The sequence below is a fragment of the Canis lupus genome, chromosome 20 (assembly GCF_003254725.2).
Source record: "Canis lupus dingo isolate Sandy chromosome 20, ASM325472v2, whole genome shotgun sequence".
NCBI lineage: Eukaryota > Metazoa > Chordata > Mammalia > Carnivora > Canidae > Canis > Canis lupus.
The window spans coordinates 5,592,000-5,618,854 of NC_064262.1; the positions used below are offsets into that span (position 1 = coordinate 5,592,000).

The window sequence follows — 26,855 nt, forward strand, 5'->3', positions numbered from 1 at the left end:
AAGGATCATCTGCTTCCAGACTGCACTTGACCATAGGTAACTGAAACCACAGAAAGTGAAACTTATAAAGAGGGACTACTGTAGTGATGTGCTTTAGTATCTTTCTTATTTCCTTTAGTATATATTCTGTAGATACTTTTTTTTCTGGTTATCATTGAAATCACATAAAACATCTTAAAGTTATAGCATTGTTTTTTACTTTTTATTTTTCAAAATTATTTTAAGATTTTATTTATTTTTTTGAGAGCACTGGCAGTGGGGAAGGGCAGAGGGAGAAGCAGACTCCCTGCTAAGCAGGGAGCCCAATGCAGGGCTCTATCCCACCCCCACCAAAGGCAGACACTCAACCCGCTGAGCCACCCAGGCAACCCTAGCATTGTTTTTTAAACCATTAATTTAAATTCCATATAGAAACTCTACTGCTTTATAGCTCCACCCTCCTCTTTGTTATTAATGTCACAAATTACATATTTATATATTGTATATCCATTAACATAGACTTATACTTTTTTTGTATGTTTTTGTCATTAAAATTCTATGCACCAAATTAATAGTAGTATGGGTTACTATATTTATCTGTGTATTTACCTTTACCAGAGATCATTTTATATACATATATTTTAAAGATTTTTATTATTTATTTGAGAGAGAGATGAGAGAGAGAGAGAGAGAGAAAGTGTGTGTGTGTGTGTGTGTGTGTGTGTGCATGCACGTACACACAGGTAGAGGGGAGCAGCAGACAGAGAGGGACAAGCAAACTCTAGGCTGAGCACAGAGCCTGGCATGGGGCTCGATCCCAGGACCCTGAGATCATGACCTGAGCTGAAATCAAGAGTCAGATGCTTAATCAACTGAGCCACCCAGGCACCCTGAGACCATTATACTTTTATGCAGCATGTTGCTGTCTGCTGTCCTTTCATTTCAACTTGAAGGATGTCCTCTGCATTTCTTGTAGAACAGATCTAGTTGCAGTGAACTAACTTCAGTTTATCATTTTAGTTTCTCAGCTTTAGTTTATTAGTTTAGTCTCTCAGCTATAATTTATTTGGAAAAGTCTTAAATTACCCTTCATTTTTAAAGAATATTTTTGGTTGATACAATATTCTTTGTTAAAATTTGTTTCCCCCCCCCCTCCTTTTAGCACTTTGAATATATCGTCTCACTCTCTTCTGGCCTGGATAGTTTTTTCTGAGAAATCTTATGATCTTATGGAAGCTTCCTTGTATGTGATGAATTGCTTTTGCTGCTTTTAAGATTCTTTCTTTGACTTTAGAGAGTTTGATTAAAATGTATCTCAGTGCAGTTTTCTTTGGAGTTATCCTAATTGGAGCCTTTTGAGCTTCTTCAATTTTTATGTCTGTTTCTTTCCTCAGATTTAGGAAGCTATCAGCTACTGTTCCTCCAGATAAGCTCTCTGTCCTTTTCTTCTATCAGTGGGATTCCCATAATGCAAAGGTTGATCGACTTGATAGTTTCCCTCCCATAAATCCCTTAGTCGATTGACTTTTCTTCATTCTTTTTGCTCCTCTGACTTTGATTTCAAAGGACCTGCCTTCAAATTCATTGATTCTTCTGCCTGTTCAGCTCTGATGTTGAACCCTTCTAATGAAATTTTCCATTCAGTTATTGTACTTTTTGGCTCTAGAATTTTTCTTTTTATTTAAAAAAAAATTTTTTTTAAGATTTATTTATTCATGAGAGAGAGAGAGAGAGAGAGAGGCAGAGACATAGGCAGAGGGAGAAGCAGGCTCCCCGCAGAAGCCCGATGTGGGACTCAATCCCAGATCCCAGGATCACAACTTGACCTGAAGGCAGCCACCCAACCACTGAGCCACCCAGTCGTCCCGGAATTTTTCTTGTTATAGTTTCTCTTTATTATTTTTTTCATGCATCATTTTCCTGTTTTCTTTTAGCTGTTTGTATTCTCTTTTAGCTGAGCATTTTTATGACTTATTTTAAATTTTTTGTCTGGCACCTTATATGTGTGTATTTCTTTGGGTAGGTCTTTAAGGTCTGTTTCTGGAATTTTGTTCCTTTAATTGGGCCAAACTTCCTTGTTTGTTTGCTTGCTTGCTTGCTTGCTTGCTGGGGTTTTGGGGGTTTTTTTGGCTGGGATTTGGACACTTGATGCATGCATACTGAATTTCTGCATGGGAATATCTTCACTTCTACCTGGCTGGAGGTTCTAGAACCTCTCAAACCATTTCTGATCTTAGGTCCCCGGGGCATTTACCTGCAGAAATGCAGTTCTAAGTTGCTGCTTACCTGTTACTTGCAACATCTTTCAACTCTGGTTCTAGTCCTCTCAGTGCTTTGAGTCAGTCAAGACAGAAACCAGCCCCTCATACAAGCCAGTATGTAGGACATTTAGTCTGTTTTGTTTGTGTTCCTGAGGGGAAAACCTTAGCATGGGGGGTTTCCTCCTGGTTGTTCCACATTATGCTGTGCATAAGTAGCATGAACGGGTGCACCAAACACCATAAGTTTTTCTACACATTTCGTTCTTATCCTGTCTTGTTCATCATGTTATCATGTATGGGTGCTATAGCTTCTTAGCTATTCTCTAAAGTTTTGTAGTGGTATTTTGGTCCATATATTGTTAACTTATTGCTTGTATGGGAGAAGGAAGGCCTATATCTACCTCATCTGGAAATTTGTTAATGTCATTCTCCCTAGTATCAATTTTTGAAGTATAAATTCTGCCAGATAATGTTTCTCTTCAGAAGACATGAAATTAAAAGGGAGTTAAAATATTTTGAACTTGAGTAAAGCATTTGGTTTTCTCCTTTGTGAGGTCTACAAATGGAGAAAATGGAATCTAAAGCAGTAATAGTTCAACATTCGTTTGTGTAATCTTTTATATTGGAATAAATAAATAAGGTAGTAGAACAGTTATATATCCTATCAGACAAAATTATGGTTTCTTTTATGGCTTTCAGGATATTCCACAAATATTTATTAAATGTCTGCACTGTTTAAGATACTATATAATTGGCATACAGAAAGTATAAGATGTAATCCTATACTTAATGCTTAGAAAACTACATAACAGTACAGGACCTCAGTAGCAAATACAAAAGTACAGGAACTGTATCACTCTGAGTTATACAGAAGCAGAAATGACAGTGAATGGAACTGGACAGAGCTGGCTACTGAAGAAAATGAGTTTGGGCTGAATCTTGAATGAGTAGAGTCGTATCTTAGTATCTATCCTGGAGAAAAAAATATCATATGTCCAAAGGTAGGCATGTACAGGGCAATATTGTTTGTACCAGCAGAAACAAGAAATAATCTAACTTGTCATCAAGAAAAATAAACTACATAAAATAATAAACTCAACTAAATGAACTGTCTTTATTGTAGAATGTTATGTAGCAATAATGGAGATCTATATATACTGACAAAATTTCCCATTTTTTTGCAGTTTATTTTTTTTAATTTTTTAATTTAAATTCAATTTGTAATATATAGTATAACACCCCATTACTCATCCCATCAAGTGCCCTCCTTAGTGCCCATCATCCAGTTACCCTATCCCCCCCCACCCTCCCTCCAAAAACCTTTTGTTTCCCAGAATTAGGAGTCCAACAAAAATTTCTAAATTTCTAAAACAAAACAAAACAAAAATTTCTAAATTTCTTCCAACAAAAATTTCTAAATTCTTGAACTCTTAAAAGCCAATATCTAGTTTATTTAGGCCACTATGACAAAATACCAGACTGGGTAGCTTATAAACAACAAAATTTTATTTCTCACAGTTCTGAAGCCTGGAAGTCTGAGATCAGGGTACCAGCATGGCATGAAAGCACCCTCTTTCAGGTTGTAGACATTTTGTGGTGTCCTCACATGATGGAAAGGGCTAGGGAGCTCTGTGGGATCCCTCTTACAAGAGCACAAATCCAACCTGATGAGTGTAGTACCTCGCAGAGTTCCCACCTCTTAATATCACATTGGGCTTTAGCATTCCAACATATGAATTTTGGGAAAGACACAAGCATTCAGACCACAGCAAAGGGAGCTGTAATTAAAATGTATATTATGATATTAGTTGGGCTAAGAAACATACCAAGCTAACCTGAAGATAATACTGCATACTATTTTTTGCCATATTTTTTAAAACGTTTTTAAAATTTATTTTTCTTTATATTTAGTTAACATATAATGTAGTATTAGTTTGAGAGATAGGGGTCAGTGATTGTCATCAGTCTTATATAACACCCAGTGCTCATTACATCATGTGCCCTCCTTAATGTGCATTACTCAGTTACCCCATCCCCAACCCCCAGCAACCTTCAGACTGTTACCTATGATTAAGAGTTTCTTATGGATTGTCTCCCTTTCTGATTTCATCTTATTTTATTTTTTCCTCTCTTTCCCTATGATCCTGTTTTGTTTCTTAAATTCCACATATGAGTGAGATCATCTGATACTGCATACTTTTATAGGTAAATACTAAGTAAGTTCATTGTAAAGGAAAGATAAACTGATAACAGTGGTTACAGTGATTAAGCATTCATAAATTACTTACATAATTAAAGAGCAAGAAGAAATCCAGATAGAAATCCTTCAAAACACTGGTGGTAGTTATTTCTGTATGGTGATATTTTGGATGAAGTTTCTTATTCTTTTTTTCTTTTTTTTTAAGATTTTATTTATTTATTCATTAGAGTCACAGAGAGAGAGAGGCAGCGGGAGAAGCAGGCTCCCGGCAGGGAGCCCGATGTGGGACTCCATCCCAGGACCCCGGGATCATGCCCTGAGTCAAATACTGAGTCAACCACTGAGCCACCCAGGTGTCCCAAAGTTTCTTCTTCTTTATGTTTTATTGTATTTTCTGAATTTTCACAAGAAATATTTTATTGGAAATATAAAGAGTATTTCATAAATGGAAGATAAATAATTGACAAATAGTTAATAACATTAATTCTTACAAAAGTGGAATAGAAGGGTTAAGTAGAATTCAATTAGGTGGAAAGATCAGGGAGTTTGGGGGGTATGGGAGATCATTGAGGGAAACAGAGGGAAACCTAGAATGTCTTAGAATCTTTTGAAATTGTATAGAGCCATTGAACATGGCTTTATTCTTAAAGCCATTTATTCAATACATATTTAAGGACCTAGAAGGTTCCAGAATACTGCTAGGAACACATTTGGATCCCTGTCCCTAAGAGACCTATGTTTTGATGAGGGAGGTGAAGATGAATAGATTCTAATAACAGCAGTCCCTCTTATACTGGTTTTACTTTTTACTGCAGCCCAGAAGGAGATGATCCTCCTGACATATGGTCAGAAGGTCAATAGTAGTTTGGTTTTTTTTAAGATTGATTGATTTATTTTAGAGAAAGAGTGAGAGCAAGAGAGAGAGAGAGTGCACAGGCAGGGGAGAAGGGCAGAAGGAGAGAGGAGCTCAAGCAAACTCCCTGCTGAACATGGAGCCTGATGTGGGGCTTGATCTCAGGACCTGAGCTGTAGTCGAGAGTTGGACACTTAACCAACTGAGCCACCCAGGGCCCCTAAGGTCAGGATAGTAGTCACGATGCCTACATCATTCACCTCACTTCATCTCGTGTAGACATTTTATCATCTCAGATCCATCAACAAGAAGGATGGGTGCAGTACAATAAGATATTTTGGAAGACCAAATTCACATAACTTTTATTACAATATATGGACGTAATGTTCTATTTTGTTACTGGTTATTGTTAATTTCTAACTGCCTAATTTATAAATTTTATCATAAATGTGTATGTCTAGGAAAACACATTATATATATAGGGTTTAGTACTATCCACAGTTTTAGGCATCCATGGGGGGTCTTGAAAGTATCCTCCACAGTTAAGGGGAAGGACTATTGTACAGTGTAGTAAGGAAGAATCATTTGGTAAGGTAGAGAAAGGGGTTGGTGAGGGTTGATAGAGAAGGCTTTCCTAAAGGTACAGACATGTAAGCTGAAATTTGTGTTAAGTTTAAAGTAGTCTGGAAAGGGGGGATCCCTGGGTGGCTCAGCGGTTTGGCGCCTGCCTTTGGCCCAGGGCGCGATCCTGGAGTCTCGGGATCGAGTCCCGTGTCGGGCTCCCTGCATGGAGCCTGCTTCTCCCTCCTCCTGTGTCTCTGCCTCTCTCTCTATATATATATATCATAAATAAATAAATCTTAAAGAAAAAAAAAAGTAGTCTGGAAAGGGAAAGCAGGGACCAGCACCTGGAATACATTATAAACTGTTTTAAGGACTTGTTTTTGTAGTGTTTAATTATTCCATATTTACAATTGTAGTATTCTTTGCAACATAATAGATAATAGTTTCTTTAGTTGTTTGGCACTTGGTAAGCACATAAACTCTTTTTTGTCTCCCTCTTCTACCTTTTCTTTTCTCCCTCTCCCTTGTATGCATTTACTGTAGGTGATACGTGGCATGAGGTTTTTGGGGTAAATAAATGCAAACTCTTAAGACACTGCTGATATAAAAAGGAGGCAACCTTAATTTAGCATATTTGAAAGAGCCATGCCTAGTTCACCAAAATAAAAATGCTATTTGATGTGGTTGACTGCTCTTTAAATCAGCCATCACAATGAATTAGTTATGGAATTGACTATAAGAAGTATTCAAATTTTTTGATCATCGACATCTTTTTACTACTTAGTAAAAGGTACTGCCTTCAGGGTTATTTATATTGACAGTGGCTTGGACTTTTATAAATAACTACACAAATTACTTAATCTGTTCTATGTGGATAAAACGTGGTATCTGTATTGTTACCTATTGTGGGATTGCCAAATGAAATTTGTTTTTGCAAGATAGAAATCCCATATCATTTAAGGGGCCTGAATTGCCATAGGAGTCCAAGGTTGACAGCATTATTTACTAAATTTTTTTGAAAGTAGATTTCCTTCTTACTTGCTTTAAAGGCAGACAGTAAATAAAAGTCATAACTTCTATAAAGAGAGAACCTGTCACATTATTATTTGTTAAAGATTTCTCATTTGGCAGTTTATAGAAAAATGGTAAACAAATGTGCAACTTAGAAAGGAGGAATAACTGAATTTCGTTACAGTTAATCCCATTCCACAAACAAAAGAATTCTGAACACTGCCAGCTAACAATATGTTGCCTTATTAATGTGAGAAACTGAGTTTTACTTACCACTTGAATCACACTTCTGTGTCCTTAACTTGTATTTTTTCTGCTGCATGGAATGCCCTCCTCCATCTTTGTCCATTTGCAAAATTCCTCTCAAACCTTAAAGACTCCAGGCTTAAGATTTTTTTTGTCCCATGAAAGTTCATCACTCCATTGCTATTCCTGCTATTACAGCACTTGCCACATTAATGACAATTGTTTATGTTTTCTATTTCCTGACTACAATGTAACCTCCTTAAAAGTAAAGGGTGTCATAAAATACTTGTTTAGTGCATGAATGAAAGGGGGCTTTCTGAAATGACGTGGCATTGGATAATGAAAGCCCATTAAATTTTTATGCTTTGTTTATTGACTGGTAGCTAGCTAGCATTGTTACTTCTGGCTGCTGTTACTTCTGGTTTATCACAGGACTCTGGTTAAAACCCACAATGATGTTTGAACAATATGATTTATTTATTATTACTCTCTTACAAGAATGGACACCAAGGAGATAGGGAAAGGAACTGTTAAGCATATTACTTCAGTTGTGCCAAGCTTTGGGGAGACTCAAAGTGTAAAGGTTCACATTTTTTTAAATAGAATCATTATTCAGTTTCAAAAAAAGTTTACTGCATGAATGTCTTAAGTAGTGTTTGTCTTTAGTGCGTTTTAAATTATTAAAAATAGGAAGTATGTAATGGAAACAGCAAATGTAGTGAAATTTGTATTTAGTTCTAGTACCAACTCTAATAATATCTCTGTGATTTAGGGGCAGGTTTGAAAACCTCTTTGAATTTTAGTTTACTTCTCTATAAAAGTGCAGTTCGTACTACATGATATTCAGTAGTATACAACTTTAATATCAACTTATTTAAAAATGTGTTTATACAGAATTTTAAGAATGAAGATGATACAAAAGGAGGAGAGAGAAGTGTTTCAAATATAGAAACCAGCTAAATTGGGATGATTATTTAAGTTTTATAAATATTTATCCAAGGTATTTGTATGTTTCTGTTGTTGTTTAGGAATTTTTTTAAACATTTATTTATTTTAGAGAGGTGGGTGAGGGGCAAAGGGAGAAGAAGAGAATCCAAGTAGACTCCACACTTGGTGTGGAGCCCGACAGAGGGCTCAATTTCACGACCCTAAGATTATGACCCTGAGATCACGACCTGAGCTGAAACCAGGAGTCAGCTGCTTAACTGACTGTGCCATCCAGGTGCTTCTGTTTTGGACTTTTTAAGTGATAAAGCAAATCAGAAAGCAGTATAGTTTTAGTTAAATCAAACAGACTTACATATATTTATACATATGCAGGACAGTGTATAATAAGATAAGTACTAATATTATCCCTAGTGTGGGGTTAGAGATGATGAATATGGATAAAACAAGGAGAATAAAATATTTTTCTTTGTTTTTCTACAAAATAAAAACTAAGGCAAATAAAATACCATTTCCTAAAGACTATTTGTGGCTTTGGAAGTGGATTATTTGACAAGGAAAATGTTTGGGGAACTGGGGCCAATATGTCAAAGGCAGACTTTTTTTCTGTTTCCCAAATCAACTTAGAACTCTTACCTATGATGGAAAACATAAGACAGGATTGCTTAGTGATTGATGTTCATCTCGTTTTTATTTATGAATGGAACAAGAGTTTGTGGGGTTTTGTTTTGTGTTGTTTTTGAGAGAGCATGCAAGCAGGGGAGGGAGGGGCAGACGAGGAGGGAGAGAGAGATCTCAAGCAGTCTTCATATTCCTTGAAAGCCCAGTGCAGAGGTCAATCTCACAACCCTGAGATCATGACTTGAGCCAAAATGAAGAGTCAGGTACTTAACCACTGAGCCACCAAGCACCCCAAGGAAACAAGAGTTCTTAAAATGAGGTATGTAGATAAGCTTTAGGGGAATCCATTAACCATTTGGAATTGTGTCAAAAAAACAGTATGTCCATTCATGATTTTCGTGTATGTCACTCCTGTGACTGAGTTCATAGCTTTTAACAGATCCACAAAGAGTGTGTGATCCAAAAAGATTAAGAAGCCCATGGACAGTTCCTGTCTGTTTCCACATACAGTATGGGGGTTGTGGATTTTCACAGATTACTGAAAAGGACATTGTTTATTCAGGTCTTGGAGTAATAAAAGAATGATTGCAGAGCTGTTGATTTTTCTCTAGGTTATACATTTCTGTCTTTCTAGCTATTCTTTCATAACCTTTTATCTTGGTCTACTATTTTCATCCTTTGCTGTTGGACACCTCAAAATAGATCATATTCAGGGATTCTAATTTTTCTCCTAACAGCTATGTTTATTGAAGTTCTTTTTAGTTTTTTGTCATCTTATCAATGATTGGATTGCATGCATACACTCAAATGATTTTTAATAGGTCTTGTTGCATTTGAACAATTAGAGGTTTGTGTTTATTTTAATAGACAAAAAAATGAGTAAATTCCTCCCAGAATGAAGACACCATTCTTTTAATCTGTAAGTCTTTTTATGTGTATCTGGACTTTGAGGATTTATATCCTGTTCAATTCATAGTTGACATTTTCTGTGTATCTAGGTATGTAGACTTTTGACAGTTTTTTCTAATTCCTTTTTTTTTTTTAAGATTTTATTTATTTATTCATGAGAGACACAGAGAGGCAGAGACACAGGCAGAGGGAGAAGCAGGCTTCCTGCAGGGAGCTGGATGTGGGACTCAGGACTGGTACTGGATCCAGGATCCCAGGATCATGCCCTGAGGCAGACAGACGCTCAACCGCTGAGCCACCCAAGTATCCCAGTTTTTTCTAATTCCTTTTCTTCTTTCCTTTCTTTGGGAGGTGTGGGTTAGAAAGAATCTTGCAATTCTTTGCAATCTAGCAATTATCTAGGATTCCAGTTGATTATATCAGAAACACCTCATGTTTATATTTAAAACAGTATGTCTTTCTCTAAGGAACTTCATTATTTCCACACCAGCATCTCATTAGGTCTTTCTTCATTCCCAGGAGAAATTTTCTGTGTTTTCGGTTTCATTCTTGTAGGGAAAAGTTGGAAGTACTAGTATTCTTACCCTTTAAAAACAAAAGAAAACAAAACAAGGAACAAAACATAAACAGAACTCAGGTTCTCTGTCAGCCTACCTTTCACTTGGACTTAAATTTCAGTCAGTTTAAATATTAGGTTACTCTGAGCCTTAGATGTGAAAGGAGCCTTTTTTTTAGTCATAGTTGTTGATTAAAGTTTTCTTACCTTTGGAATTTCACAAAAAGTTTAAATATATTCAACCCTTTTCCACTTAATTTATATATATAATTGGTTAGAATGATTTATTTGGAGCTATGGCATCCTGTTACTTGTTCGAATCTGTTTCCTACTCTTCCAAAGATATTGTGAAATATGTGTGTGATATTTTAGGTGAGGTTTTTAAAATTGTGCATCATATTTGGTGATAGTTGGAAACTGGAGTGTGTGAAAAGAGCATAATTGAGAATAACCATTGTATAAAAGATTTGTCTTTTCAAACCCTTTTTTCACTTTTTTTGCACAAAGAAAAAAATAGTAACACTATATGGTTTTCTCATAATAATACTGATGTTTAAGAATATTCCTGCTTTACTTATCTGAAGAATTGGGATATTATTTCACAGAGGTGTTTAAGAAATAAATAGGATGATAGATGTGAAATGCCTAACACAGGGACTGCACATAGTGGGTTCATTCCAGCAAAGTCTATATGTAGCATAAGATGTAATCATACTTACAAGATTGAGAATCACTAGAGCAAGGAAAATTAATATGTACCAACAAGTTCTGCCCTGGTCAGTTTTAAAAATCACTTAGGAGTCATGAACAATTCAGAGAGGAGTATGTAGAATGGAAATTTCACTCAAATGATGCTTTGTCCTTACATTGGTTGTCTGGCAGCAGAATCAAACAGGAAGAGACTGGCAAATGATAGCAAAATATTTTATCTTTGCAACTGCCCTTAGGATTATCATTTTCATACCTCTTTACCTACATTAATTCACCCTGACCTGTTCCTTTTGTTTGCTATGTGTGTAAATTTTTTTAAATTACATTGTTTTAATGAGAGAAGTCAATTAGCTCAGGAGGCAGCCCTAGTTTGTTTAACTTGGTAAGGAAGTTGAAGTCACCCTGTAACGAAGTTGAAGTCACTCACCAAGTATGCGTCTCTGCACCTGACATTCCTTCCCAGGGCGGGACTCCTCCCTGTGAATAAGAGGAAAGGCTTGGCCAATTACCTTAGACAAAGCCGGACAGCTGCCGAGCCCAGCTGGGAGGAGTCTCCTCGAGCAGAGCTGGTACAGGCAGGGGCTTTTTGCCACCTCCTTTTATTCACACCATTTTACCCAGCAGATCACCTGAGGTGGAGATTGAGAAGGGGATGTCACTCTTTGCAGGAGACCTCCTCCACTGGGAGGGCTTTCTGGTGGGAGGAATTGCTGCGGTTGCCAGGTTTCTGCTTGAAGCTGATGCTTTCTAACCCCAGTGCGCCACTCCTGGCCCCATACCGACCAGAACATCAGGTTCGGCCCCCCGGAGTCTTAGGTGACACCACAGCGGCATCCTGGGCTGAGGATTTGGTGGAGAGAGGAGGAGTGGTCCCTCTGTCTAGACCCTCACGGCTGACTCACAGGAAGTCCAACCGAGCTTGGCACTGGGCGCAGCAGCTCCGGGATTCCGCCCCTCCCTGCCGCGGGTCCGCCCGCCCTCTCCGACGTAGGCTTTGCAGTATCTCCCGATGGAACAATGAAGTGGTTCCAAGTTTGCTAAGACTCCCAGGGAAATTCTTTGGACTTTTGTGACAGTCTTCAAAATGTTTTGCCACCGACTTTTCCAAGAAGCTGTTTTTTAAAAACAAAACAAAACACAACACCCTTCCCTTCGTGGATTGCTTTGTGTGAAGATTACTCAGGGTGACCATGGTTCAACGCTTTAGCCTCAGGAGGCAGCTATCCAAGGTGGGTAGCTTGGGTAGCTTTGTGTGTGTGTTTAGGGGAAACTCACTAGATTCCGCATGGTTTCCTTTTTCTCTAGAACTGTTCTGTCAAGCCTGCCTTCCTCCAGAGCTGAGGAGGGGTTGGGGGAGGAAGCGCTGCCTTTTGTTCTTTCGTCTGACAGACACAAAGGTTTCAGGCTGACTGCACCGGCAACTCCAGATTTTGTTCCCCTAAAACCAAACCTGTCATCTGTGAATTTGGTGGAAGTTATAGTTGGCTTCTGAGATACAGTTTCCAAAGGAGTGTGCGTGAAAGACAATAGTGGGTAAAAAGTGCATTTTTAATTAGCAATTAATCTAGCAGCTTGTTGACCGAGATAAGAAAAGCCTTATTGGTCTGTGGAATCAGTACTTTTTGTACAAAATTTAGTTTTAAACTGGGGAAAACTTCCAAAAAAAAATAAATAAGCAAGACCTGCATGAAAATGTTAAAGTGAGTGGTCATGTTAAGAAATTTGCATACTTAATGAAGGAGTTCTGTGAAAAGCAGTAACCGGAAGGCTCACAAATCAATTTTTTACAGAATTCTGCTTGGAAAGCAGGTTCCATTTGTGCAGCTTTGAGGGAAAAGTTCTTTTAACCTAAGAAATTCAAACTTTAAAAAAAAAAAAAAAAAGGCAAAGCTCTCTTGGAAGAGGGGCTGCTGATTTTCTAAATCAGCTCCAGCGGAGGCCAGCCCTCTCTTGACCCAGTCGTGGAGCTCTCTTTTTAGCTGGTGCAGGAACTAGTTTGGAAAGAGGTGTGCTGAGAGTTGAGCTTTATTTCAAAAATCATTCTGTTCTTTAAAAAGCCTATTCAAAAAAGTTAGAAGTTGGTGGCTGAATTGTGTTGCAGTTCATTCTCTGCAGGGAGAAACTTAAACAAATGGTAAATCGGTAGGCATGCTTCACTTTCTTGGTTGTTAGTCAGAATTGTTAAATCCTAAAATGTGTTATTATCTAAAGAGAAGATGTTTTAGTTCTTCACAAGTGACCTCAGTGTAGAAAGTGTGCACTCGGGGCAGAAATGAGCAAAGCTTTTGGCCCATCCACGTGTCAAATTTTATCATTGGATTCCCAAGCCTAATGGGCTTTTTAGAAGTAGTAAAATAAATTTCCCTTGCTTCTCTTCCCCCAAGTCTAACTATTTGTGTTGGGGGTAGTGGGCCAAGAAGCCCCCAAATTTCTTCTAAGCAATTGTAAAAGAATCATTTTTTGTTTCTCTTTGAACAACCTCTGGTTTATATATTTCCAAATATGTAGTACATTTAAAAAGCAGATATGGGGGCCCCTGGGTGGCTCAGTGGTGGAGCATCTGCCTTTGGCTCAGATCGTGATCCCAAGGTTCTGGGACCAAGTCCTGCGTCAGGGTCCCTGGAGGGAGCCTGCTTCTCCTTCTGCCTATGTCTCTTCCTCTCTTGCTGTGTCTCTCATGAATAAATACATAACATCTTTTATAAATAAATAAAAATAAGCAGATATGTAGATTCTCAGGTCAGTAATTATTCTGCACAAGGGTGTCTGAAATAGTTCAGAGCCAGGTGATAATTTTCTTTTTTCTTTTTTTTTTTTTTCCAGGTGATAATTTTCTAATTAGCAAATAGTGTAGGTGCTTTGCTACCAATATTTTTCTTCCAATTATTTTTTTGAACTTCATGCTTTTCACTTTATGCTATATGTCCTGCTGTGATTTATAGAAAAGACACTTTGGGAGAATTAGGAACAGTCTTCTCTGGAACATGAAGAAATAAAAAGTACATTATATAAAACATTAAAAGAAATAACCTCTTTAACTCCTCTTTTCTGTCACTCCTCCCCTCCATTTTAATGTGGTTTCTGGGTCCTATACTGAATGGTTAGAGCCAAATCTAAGGAAATTTGTTTTCTATCACATGCCCTCAATATAGCATCTGTTCAATAATGAATTGAAGAAATAATATTAATTGTTTCAATCTGTTTAGGTGCTGAAATATGAAGGAGAAATGAATAGTTATGTCAGTTTTCTTTTTTTAATTTCAGTGAATGCACTGTACCTCTCTTCTGTCTTTTCAGCTTAACCCATATGTTTCTTGAGATTGAACACTGAAAGTGAAATTAGGTTTTTGTAGGTCAATTGAATTGAATAATAATAATAATAAAAATTGAATAATAGCAATTTCATATGATTACAACTTTAGTAACAAGTATTTTTGCCAATAAGAAATAATCTTCCACAAGTATAGAAATGTCTTAAGATGATCTCATATTTTAAAAGCAATTTCCTATTTTAACAAAAAAGAATATTCATATGATCATCTATAAATTCTGTTGGAAATTTTTTGAAAGGAAATATTTATAAATGTTTGCAGTGATTTTAAACCTAATATCTAATTTAAATTATTTTTATCTTAAGTTTGATAGCCATGTTTACTTAAACCGGATATTTTCTCTAGAGTATTCAAATGATTCCTCTAGGTTGGCTAATACATGTTCACATCTGAACTTGTAAAAGGAGGAAGTAAATGAAGAAATAGATGAAGTAAAAAGCTTCATTTTTAAAAAGATATGTTCAATAATTCTTTTTGACTAGATTCCAGTTACCTGACTCCCAGAAAATTCCTCTTTTTTCTTTGTCACTTTAGGTTATTTTCTTTCTACATAGTTTTCTCACATGTGACTTTAAACATATGTACTAACGAAACTTTTTCTTTCTGCCCCAAGGCTCTGCATGAGCCAGTCAGAATAATCTGGAACCTGCCAATGTGGATTATCATGTGATTCTCCAACAGATGTTCAAGTTAGGTGGTATCAGCTTCATTTTGTCACTAAAGGAACAGATTTGGAGAAGTTAGGTCATTTATCCAAATCAGGAGGGTAGAGTCAGGTTCAAACTTAGTAATTCCAAACCCATTCTGTTTCCCCACACCAACTGTCTCCATGAGCTTCTGGTGTATTAGTCATTCTACTGTCATGGTCTCTGATGTTTCCCAATATGTGTATACATGGTTATAGAAAATAGTATAGTAAGACACTTGCGTAACTTCTTAGAGCAGCTCTTTTCCCCTGCGGTTGAAATTAATGTCCAATAGGGTTTAAATTTATCAGTCAAACTTGGTAAGTGTTTCTTGCAATTGAAGTTCTTTTTCTTTGGCCAGAGAAACATTGGTTTGAATAAGATAGTTGATTCAATAAAGCCATATTTAATTTAGTAGGTTGAAGTTAACTACATGCATTTTTATGAACCTTTAGAATGTACTACCTTTTTAAAAGAACTTTTATGAAAGAGAAAAAGTTACTCTTAAGTTTCTATAATAATGTTAAAGAGCTTAAATACAATGAGTTACACATTCAGAAGGTCTTAAGTAACTTTGGCTCTAACCTCCCCTCTTCCCTATCTTTTATATGGGTAATAGAAAATCAGTCTTTTCCCTTTTTTGCAGGAACTTCAATTTTTTAGGAGGTACGATAAAAGCTCAGGGGGCTTTGAGAAATGGTTTGAAGATAGATTATTCCAGTAAAATATTATACCCTTTTATTTTACTTTTGAATGGTAATGATTTTTATAAGTTCAAAAATTAAAAATTACCTACTATGGGGGCACCTGGGCAGCACAGTTGGTTAAGCGTCTCACTCTTGGTCCTTGCTCAGGTCGTGATTTTAGGATTGTGATCTCAGGGTTGTAAGATCAAGCCCCACTCCCTTGCCTCTCCTTTTGTCCACTCCTCCCTTCAAACAAATAAATCTTAAAAAAAAAAAAAAATTACCTGTGAAACCTTGCTTCCAGCTCTGTCTTTTCTCCTGGTTTATATCCCTACCTCCTTCGGTAACCAGTTTCTCATTTATCTTTCTAGTGTTTGTTCATACATGTGTAAGAAAATGTGAATATATGTTTCCTGACCCTTTTAAAGTTTGTTTTTTTGTTTTGTTTTTTGTTTTTGTTTTTGTTTTTGTTTTTGTTTTATGATAGACATAGAGAGAGAGAGGCAGAGACACAGGCAGAGGGAGGAGCAGGCTCCATGCCAGGAGCCCGACACGGGACTCGATCCTGGGTCTCCGGGATCATGCGCTGGGCCAAAGGCAGGTGCCAAACCGCTGAGCCACCCAGGGATCTCCTCCTGACCCTTTTAACATGAAATACAATGCTGTACAGTTTGTTCTAAGATAACTTGGACTTTAATTTTCCCGATATGGAACTAAAGTGCTATCTCAGTTTGGGGTTCACATTTATTTTTAACATTTTCATGAGAGGCTGAAGTTCTTTAGGACAGGTATAGCAACACAAAATGTACTCTCCATATCAAACAAAGATAATTAAAATAACATCAAATTAATGATACCTTGATGCTTTTTCAGTTCATACCACATTTTTTTCCTTGATTTGAATGTTCTCTCTTGCTATATTAAAATTTTTAAGGGGCACCTGGGTGGCTCAGTCGGTTCAGCATCTGCCTTTGTCTTAGGTCATGATCCCAGGAGCTGGGATCCAGCCCCAAATAGGGCTCCCTGCTCAGTAGGGAGTCTGCTTCTCCCTCTCCCTCTGCCCCTTCCCCTGCTTCTCACTTGCACATGTGCTCTCTCTCTCTTAAAAAAATAAAATCTTGAAATACTTTTTTTCATATGAAGAAAACATAAAATATAAAATCATACAGTATACCTTGAGTTGGCCTGTGAAAACATGAATGACTGAGAAATAGGACTTGTGGGCTCCCACACACACACAGTTCAGCCATTGATTTGTTGAAATCATTTAATCCACACTTGTAGAGCACTTGAAAATATGATTGTCTAAAAACATTATTCTTGCCCTTCATACGTTGGTAGTGTCCTACCATTTGGTATCAGTTTTGTATCAGCAAAAGAAACTTAAGATTTAGGGAGGTATTGATCATAATTTGAGTTCATAATATAAACTTTTTTTCAAAAAGAGTTTCTTTTGGAAAAAGTTTTTTTGAGAGAGTAGGCATTTAAGAGGGGTAAGGGAGGACCAGAGGGAGTGAGAGTCTCAAGTAGACTCCACACCTGATTTGGGGCTCAGTCTCAGAACCCTGAGGTCATGACCTGAGGTAAAATCAAGAGTTGGATGTTTAACTGACTGAATCACCCAGATGCCCCTTCTTTTGAATTTCTCTCTGATTTCTTTGGGGATTATGACTTGAAATAATATATATGACTTACTTAATTTTCCTATGAATGTATTCTTACCACTTAAAGGAGGAGGAATCTTTCACTTCCATTTTAATTAGGGAAAGTGTTTTGAAGTGTTTTGGAAAAGTGTTTGGAAAACTGTTTGGTTTTGGAAAGTGTTCTGAAGGCCAAAATAGTAGATTTTACTTAGATTTTACCACAGTTTAGGGCAGTCCAGGTGGCTCAGCAGTTGAGCATCTGCCTTCAGCCCAGGGCCTGATCCTGGAGACCTGGGATTGAGTCCCGCATCAGGCTCCCTGCATGGAGCCTGCTTCTCCCTCTGCCTGTGTCTCTGGCTCTCTCTCTCTGTGTGTGTCATAAATAAATAAATAAATAAATAAATAAATAAATAAATAAATAAATTCTTAAAAAAAAGATTTTACCACAGTTTTAAAAAATATATTTTGAACCTTTTTAATGTACTATATGGGTACAGTGAAGTATTATATGTAATTTAAAACCTGAAATATATGGGCAAGGGAGTCTGTACTGGATGGATGCTTTTAAGTCATGGAAATATGCACAACATCTTTTTTTAATGCCTTTTTTAAAAATAAAGATTTTATTTATTCACGAGAGACACAGCGGGCAGAGACATAGGTAGAGGGAGAAGCAGGCTCCCTGTGGGGAGCCCAGTGCAGGACCCCGTGATCACGACCTGAGCCAAAGGCAGATGCTCAATCACTAAGCCACCCAAATGCCCTATGCCATTTTCATTTAATCATATCTCCATCACTTCAGACATCAACTAGTTTATTTTTCTTCTTTTTTCTTTTTTTTTTTTTTTAAGATTTTATTTGTTTCAGAGAGAGGGATGTTGGTGCCCTGACATCAGCTGGTTTCATACTTGGAAATATAATGTTTGGTGTTTGTATTTAGCCAGAAATTAAGTGCTACATCTTCTTGTGACTCATTAATCCACTTTTAGGAGGCCTAAATCAACTAGTGGTATCATCAGCATGGAAGGATTGTTGTATTATAGAACCAAAATAGGAAGATTGATACTGCTCTTATGTTAATGAAACGAGACCCTTAGTAGGATTAATTCCATGTGTTATGGATGTGGTGGGAATAGGTAAGGAATAGAGAATGGTTTTCATATTCAAATATATTGGCAATAATAAGCTAAAATAGAGGAACTAATGTAGAAATATGTGTATGGTAACTCTGAAATGTTTCCGTGATACTGATGCCAGTTGAAATTTTAAAAATTAGAGTAAATTATAGACTGTAGATCTGAGAAAGCAGATAATGCCACCAACAAAAGATAGTTAACCTCCTTGGATGTGTGTTGCTTTTTTTTGTTTCTTCAGTTAATCTCATTTGGGGTTGATTTGAGTGTTACTTTCCTAAGAGAGATGGATATAGTAAATGACTCAATTAGATGATTCTTTGAAGTAGAAATATGTTTACCAAGGGATGTTAGTTTTGAAGATCAGTGAACAAATATACTTGAAAGTGCTTTCAAAACTGTAAAGTACTGTATAAATTTAAGGTGGTGATATTTTCATTATTCTGTTATTCCATAAATTTATTCCATAAATAATAAATTCTTTTTTTTAAAGTAGGCTTCACACTGGGTGTGGAGCCCAATGTGGGGTTTGACCTCAGGACCCTGAGATCAAGACCTGAGCTGAGGCCAAGAGTTGGAAGCCTAACCGACTAAGCCACCCAGGTGCCCCCATAAGTATTTTTTTTAAGTTTTATTTATTTTTTAAGTAATCTCGACACCCTACATGGGGCTTGAAATCATGACCCCGAGATCAAGAGTGGCATGCTCCTCCTACTGACCCAGCCAGATGTCCCTTTCCATGAGTATTTTTGAAAAGAAGTGACTGTTCTTTAAAAATATAGTTTAAAATATGCACATATACCTGCTCCCCCTTTTATATGTACAGAGACTATCTTTGGATAGGTAACAGTGATTGTTTCTGAAAAAGGACCTGGGACACTTGGGCTGAGGGTGGAAGGTAGACTTACTTTTTAAAACTATTTACTACATACGTGGTGTGTATGTATGTATTTCTGAAATAATAGGTCTAGTCAAATGTTTTAAAAGTTCAAAATGTAGAAGTGAATTTCAGGCTCATTATTTTTCATTGAAAAACATTGCTAATCGTTTACTTAAAGGTTAATGGTTGAAAAATGGTATCTTTCTAGGCTTGGTACTTTCTCTTAACTATCCAGCTATTATTCACAGCTGGAAGATAACCTTTGTGTGTAACACATAAGTTTGTAGTATGGAATCACTAACCTTTTAAGAATCCTTTAAATGAACTTGTTTAGGCTAAATTAATCGTAACTATTTTGAAAGCATGTTTTAGGAATGGTGTATAAAGACAGGAACAAAAAAAAAAAGAACAAAAAAAAAATAAAGACAGGAACACATTTTACTTGTCATGTCTATATATAGAATATGCATGTGATACTTAATAATAGGAACTATTTCTGATTTGTTCTTAATCATTTTGGTTTACATGAGAAAATGAAAAGAAAAATTTGCCCTTTTGGACACCCTGGGGTTAGTTAGAACTTAGCCTCTGCTCTACTCATAGACCTGTAACAGAACCCTATTGCAAAACATGTAGATTAAAAAGAAGGTAATGTAAATAGACTTGGCCTGTGGTAACACAGAAAATTTCCATTAAATTTCAGTTTGTTCTATCAGGTGTTCTCTAAGAAGCAGATCACTTTGTCTTTACTGAAAATTTTATATCTTTTTTTTTTAGGGAATTCTAATGTGAACATCCTTTCAAAATCTAATCTGATAATTTATATTTTCTATGGGGAAATTTAACCAGGGTAATGGAGTTCTAGCCTAAATGGCTTAACTTCCATGGAGTGAACAGAGAGGGAAATCTAGAAAACTGTCTTTGAGATATATAATATATATGGATCATTTAATATTATCACTTTGTGGAGTTTTAGCTGCGAACTCTTTAATATACTTGCCTAATATTTTTTCCCTCTCTTTTAATTATTTGAAGATATACAATGAAATGATACAAACAAAACCTGAGTATAACTTCCCATTCTCTTTTTGGTGTAGAGTATGTTTGTGTTGAAACTTAGGAAACTCACCACAGGGGCACCTGGGTGGCTCACTGGTTGAGCGTCTACCTTTGGCTCAGGTCATGATCCCAGGGTCCTGGGATTGAGTCCCACATTGGGCTCTCCGCAGGGAACCTGTTTTTGTCTCTGCCTCTGTGTGTGTGTGTGTGTCTCTCATGAATAAATAAATAGAATCTTTTCAGAAAAAAAAAAAAGGAAACTAGCCACAAAGGTTCGTCTCAACAGGATTCTCTTTGGACAGAATTGGAAATCTGACCCATTCTACTCAGTAGCTAGTGGTGAATGATTACTTGGGTTTTGAGTCTTATGAAATGATGTTATTATTCATCATTGTATTCAATAACACCCAACCATTACAACTGTAAGAAATTTTAGAACATATAATATACATTCTGTATATATTCCAACTTGGAAAGAACTTGGAGCATAGTAAATGGAGATAGTAGGTTGTATGTAAAGATGAACATCTACTTCATTTCTTACTGTTCACTTCCTTTACATATACCACTCTAGCTGCACCCCTTCCTTGCTGTTTTTCAAATGTACCACAGTTCTGCTTCCGTTCCTTTGCATTTATTCTTTTTTCTACCTATAAAGCTCTTCATCCAAATATAGGTGGTTCCTGACTTATCATGGTTCAGCTTGTGATTTTTCAGTTTTATGATAATGTGAAAGCCATAAGCATTCAATACAAATTGTACTTGGAATTTTGAATTTTGATCTTTTCCTGGGATAGCCATCCACACAGTATAGCACTCTCTTGTGTGGTACTAGGTAGTGGCAGCAGCTGTAGCTCCCAGTCAGTCGCAGTCACAGGGTAACCAACTGATAGAAGTATCTTATACCCCTACAACCATTCTGTTTTTTACTTCCAGTACAGTATCCAGTAAATTACATGAGCTCTTCAGTAGTTTATTATCAAATAGATTTTGTATTAGATGATTTTGCCCAACTATAGGCTAATGCAAGCATTCAGAGCACAGTTAAGGTAGGCTAAGCTAGGCTATGATGTTTCGTAGGTTAGGTATATTAAATGCATTTTTGACCTACACTATCTTCAACTTACAGTGCCTTTATTGGAATGTAACTCCATCATAAGTCAAGGAAGATCTATATCTGTATGGATTGCTCTTGTACATCTTTGAGGTCACAGCTCAGAGGTCACCTTTTCAGCAAGGTTTTGACTGTTTTCTTTATTTAAAATAGCAAACTACTTCTTACACACACACACACACACACACACCCTTTCCCCAACTCTTCTTATCTTCCTCCTCAGTTTATTTTCTTTTTTCCCTCCAGTGTGTTTAGTATCATCTGATACATTATATATTTTTCTTTCTTTTGTGTGCCCCCCAGTGTAAACCTTATGATAAAGATAGTTATCTCTTTTGTTCACTCATGCAGAAACATAGAATAGTATCTGGTATTTGATAAGTGCTAAATAAGTATTATTTCATGAATGAATTTAAGTACAAAGAACAGTAAAAAAAAAAAAAAAAAGTGGCTAATCTCCTTGTCTACTTTCTTTTCATCTCTTTCCATTCTACTGCCACCATCCCTACCTTGGGTACTTTTACTCCAGCCTCCCCTCTCCTGCAGAGTAATCTCATGTCTGATAAGACTTGCCATATAGTAGACACCAAATATTTGTTGAATATCTGCTAATATTATCTTCTTCGTAGATACCAAACTTTATCAGAAATGGCAATTAACTGGCAGCCTTATCCTGGTTCTTGTAGGTATTTACATTTTTATTTATTTATTTTAAAGATTTTATTTATTTATTCATGAGAGACACATAGAGACAGATAGGCAGAGGGAAAAGCAGGCTTCCTATGGGGAGCCTGATGTGGGACTCCATTCTGGGACCCCCGGGATCACACCTTGAGCTGCAGGCAGACGCTCAACCACTGAGCCACCTAGGTGTCCCAGGTATTTACATTTTAAATTCATCTTTTTGATATGATGAAAAGAGCCCATAAGTAGAAACTCAGAGTTCTTTGATTGTTTGACTTTAGATAAATAATTTCTCTGTGCATTAGTTCCTGAATCTTAAAATGGCATATTGTTTACTCTTATTACCTCATAGAAACAAGTAGACAATGGATATGAATATATTTGGAATGGTATTTAAAACTCTTAAATATAAGGTAATATTTCACACCACATTTTACAACTGTCAAGTACTTTTAAATATTCAGGACAAAAAAAATATTCAGGACAACTAACGTGGCTTTCAGTCCTTTTTTTCTGTTTGGGTGCATATTGAAAATAGAGGCTTCTCTCCCCATCTTCCTTTTATAAATAAAGGTCTGTGTCAAGGGATGATAATCTACCACCTTTAATAAGTGCTGTATCTTGTGTGTGAAAATTATCACAAAATAAATGTTAGAGCTGTACTGACCACTGGAAAAATTTTTGTGTCTGACTGCATTTTTCCTAGATTTTGAGATTTAGAAAGTTGTGCCCCTGTAGATTTTGTCATTTAGACTCCTACATAAACATCAGTACTTAGAAACATCCTAATGAAATTTCCTTTCTCTGTTATTCAGTGAGCAAATACATTAGATATTTAGATAATAAAGAGACTGTTAGGTATATGACACTTTTCAGACTCTAGCTAACCTGAAAAACAGGAGGATTCATGTTTCATTCATCCCAAGAGACTAGTAACACAATATTTGAGTTGTCACTAGGTTTGACAAACCTAACTCAGTCCTTTTTTTAACAGTAGAAATGTATTTGTGTCTGACTTTGTTAAGTTGTGAAGATAGTGGCTTTAAGAACCACCTTGCCTATTTCTCAGGTTAAGGGAAAGAACAAAAAGGCTAGTATAAAATAGTTGGTTTTAAGGGACAGCCTACATGGAATTCCCATTCTGATTGTTAAATTCACAGATTTTGAAAATTTTTTCTTTTACCTTTAAAAGTTATTAAGTATAATGCTTTAGCTTATAAATGGGAGGTTTTTTTCCTAGCTTCCAAATAGTAAGAAATAACATACCACAACTCATATGATAATCAAATGGTACTCAGCAACCACCAGAAAAGTATAGAAAAGATGATGACACAACATACCCAAGAGACGCTCCTCTCTCTTTTTTCCAACTCCTTCTATACCAAAAAAAAATAGTTCCCCCTAGGGGTCAAAGGAGGAGTAAGCAATGAGAGATTATTACGTCTATCAGTACCACTCTAATTCTACAGCTTTGAAGACTTCAAAACATAGGTGTTACTCATTTCCTTAGTATCAGTCCCTCGCGGGTGCTTTGCCAAGATCTCCTGTGTCCCCTTTGTTACTAAATCGATGATCAATTGTTACCTTGATTTTCAGCAACATTTGGTACTTGGAGGGTGTATCCTCAATGAAATACTTTTTTCATGTGGCTTTCAGGATACCACACTCAGGGTTTTCCCCTACCTCACTGGTCTTTCAGTTTCAGTCTCCTTTCTTGATTTTAATTAATACTGCAATGCAGGTTCAGTCCAATATACTGCTTTCTTAGTGATTTTATTTAGTCTTATGATGTTAAATACCATCTATATGTTGACAATTCTCAAATGTACATTTATCGTCCTGATCTTTTCCTTGAACTCTAGACCTGTATATTCAGATGCCTACTTGACATCTCCATTAGGATGTCTAGTAGATATTTCAAAATTTGTCCAAAAGCTTCTGGTATCCTCCCTGCTCCCTGGTTTCTTGGTCTTCTCCTTTTCATTTATTTGCATCTCCATGCTTCACGCTAAAATCTTTGATTCGATATCTCATTCTCATTCCTAATATACCAGTAGATCCTCCCGCTTCCATTTTTAAAATATTTAAATATGTCTATTTCTGGTTTTTCCTACCCTCCTCTTTCATCTATATTATTGTATTAACCTTCTAACTAGTCCTAGTCCTCCAGCATCTATGCTTGCCCCATTAGAGTTTATCTTCATCCAAGAGACAGAGTGATACTAATAAAACTTAAGCCAGATGATGTCATTCCTATGATCAAAACCCTCCAGTGTCTTGCTTTCTCATTCACCCTGTGTCGCCTACAGAGTCTATCTGTTAATTCTGACGTCATATTCTATTCTCCCCTTTGCTCATTTCCACTATACTGGCCCCCTTGCCATCCCTGGAACATACAGAGCATACTCCTCCCTCAGAACGTTTGCAATGTACTTTACCCTCTGCCTGGGATGTTCTTCCTCCAGTTAGCTATATCACTCATTTGCTCATTGCTTTCACATCTTTCCTTAAATGTCATCTTTTCCAATCATCTCAGCAAGACTTTCCCTGAGCACTGTAAAACTACCATATCCCCTTGCTTTATTGTTTTGTCTCTAGCATTTATTACTTTCTAATATACTATATCATTTACTAATTTTGTCTTTTTCTCTCTGATGTAAATACCAAATTCCTTTAGTTTAAATTCTGATTGGGAAGATAAAGCTTGAAAGAAGACAAACTATTTAATTGTGTCCAAATGTGGCCTGTATACTAGTGCTCTGAGAGCTTACCAAGGGAAAGGTAAGCTAGGAGAGCTTGAAGGAGATGGGCTTTCAAAAACAGATAGGCAGAGAACCAGTGAGAGGAGAGGGAACAATGAATCATTCCAAACATTATTGTACGTTTTCTTCTCTGCAGAATCCCTCAAACCTGGAAGTGTCTCCTACAATTTGCTTATTTATTGAAGGAATGAATGTAATAATGAGAGCATAGTGCCCTACATAATTAGTGAAAACTGCTTGGCCAACAAATTTAGCAAAGAAAATGTATGAAGATGTTTTGTGAAGCCAAGTGTGGAGGGTTTAGATGCCAGAATAAGGATTTCAGACTGGTTTTGTTTAGTGTTAATAATCCAGCCCACGTTCTTAAGTAGATGGAAACCTATGATGTAAATAGTGTGCTAAGAAACTTTGTTGTTGGTACGCCTTAGTGGCTCAGTGGTTGAGCTTCTGCCTTGGCTCAGGGCGTGATCCTGGAATTTGAGGATCGAGTCCCGTATTGGGCTCCCTGCAGGGAACCTGCTTCTCCCTCTGCCTCTGTCTCTGCCTCTCTCTGTGTGTCTCTCATGAATAAATAAATAAAATCTTAAAAAAAAAAAAAAAAAACTTTCCCTCAAATCAGTCCTTTAATTTTTTTTTTTTTTGTCTAAGGTAATAGCTCCTTACAATAGAACTTTCAGTGAGAATGGAATTATATCTGTGCCATCCAGTATAATAGTCACTAGCCACATGTGTCTGTTAAGCACTTGAAAAACTGCACTTTGTACAACTGAGGAACTGAAGTTTTAATTTAATATTTGATTTTAAATTGCCATAGTTAGTGGTTACCATATGGAACAGTGCAAGAGAATACTGGATAGTTTGGAGAGTGAACAGACTAGGATTGAGAGAATAAGTAGTAGGCTTTTAGAGTAATCCAGTCATGAATGATGAAATTTAAAAAGAGCGAATATCCATTTTTTAGAATAAAGATCAACAGAATTTACTGAAAATGAGATGAAAGAAGGAAGACCCAGATTTTAAGCCAAGACTCTGGGTAATGAGGATTTTAATTGTTAAGAAAATAGGAGATTTGGGGCAAGCTGATGGGTGGTTTGTTGGTTTGAGTGCAAGTTTGAGTGTGTATATTATATCTTTGGTGAAGATTACATGGCTAAATGAAGAGATTTTGCATTTGGAAATAGAGAATTTAGGGTTAGATAATGATCATGAAGTTAGTTTAGAAGTAACACTTAAAGTCATGAGTGGAAGGGTTTTGAGTGGATAATAAAGGAGTGAAGGTAGTGACGAGTGACAAATGCCAAAGAGAAATTAAAGTGAAGACTGACTGAACTTATTCATACAACTATAGATTTAGTAAAGGAAGACATCCTAGAGATTGTCATCTAATCCATTAATTTTACAAATGAGGAAAGTGATGCTCAGTGTTACAAATGAAATGCTTAAATATACAAAGTTTGTAAATGTCAAGTTGATGGCTTGAACCTAAGTTCTCGACTGACCTTTTCAGTTTACTGTTTTTTTCCATTATGTTGGCAAAACAAAATCTTACTGAGAAATTTCGGTAGAATGTGATGGAAGCTAGATAACAGCAGTAACAAAGTGTAGAATATGGAATGGAGAAATGAAATTAGTAAGTGTGGGCAGCTTCTTTGAGAAACATGGCAGTGAGAAGGGGATTGAAATGATACAATCAATGGTCTCAGACATCAGTCCAGCAGTGGACTCAGACCAAAGTTTTTTATTGTTGTTCCAGAAATATCATTGAACAACTATTCTGGCATGACAGGCAAGGGATAAAAGTGCTAAAGTGGTATTATCTTCATCTTATTGCTGCTTAGAGAGATGAAGTAATTGACTTATAGGATGTATCATCATTGGTGCCAGAAGTAGTCCTTAGACCTTAGTCCTTAGTCCTTACTGAAACTATTAAGTGATCAAACCTCCTTTTCCCAAAAGGAGTCCTACCTTACCGCACATTGTTCCGTTTTGGTTTAAGATGTAGATTGTTGTTATGATTGGC

General features: G+C 36.6%; 1 protein-coding gene and 1 long non-coding RNA gene across 5 annotated transcripts in view; one reads left to right on the top strand and one right to left on the bottom strand.

Annotated features, from left to right (window-relative positions):
• The window catches only part of TMCC1 (transmembrane and coiled-coil domain family 1), a 241,320-nt gene that overhangs the window by 113,379 nt on the left and 101,086 nt on the right, over nt 1-26,855 (top strand). The gene's annotated exons all lie outside the window — the stretch shown is intronic.
• LOC112661298 (uncharacterized) lies at nt 8,732-11,920 on the bottom strand. The gene is made up of 3 exons (XR_003137589.3): nt 11,486-11,920; nt 11,284-11,333; nt 8,732-10,174 (listed from the first exon to the last, which is right to left on the bottom strand). It is a non-coding gene; the product is annotated as an uncharacterized LOC112661298 (long non-coding RNA).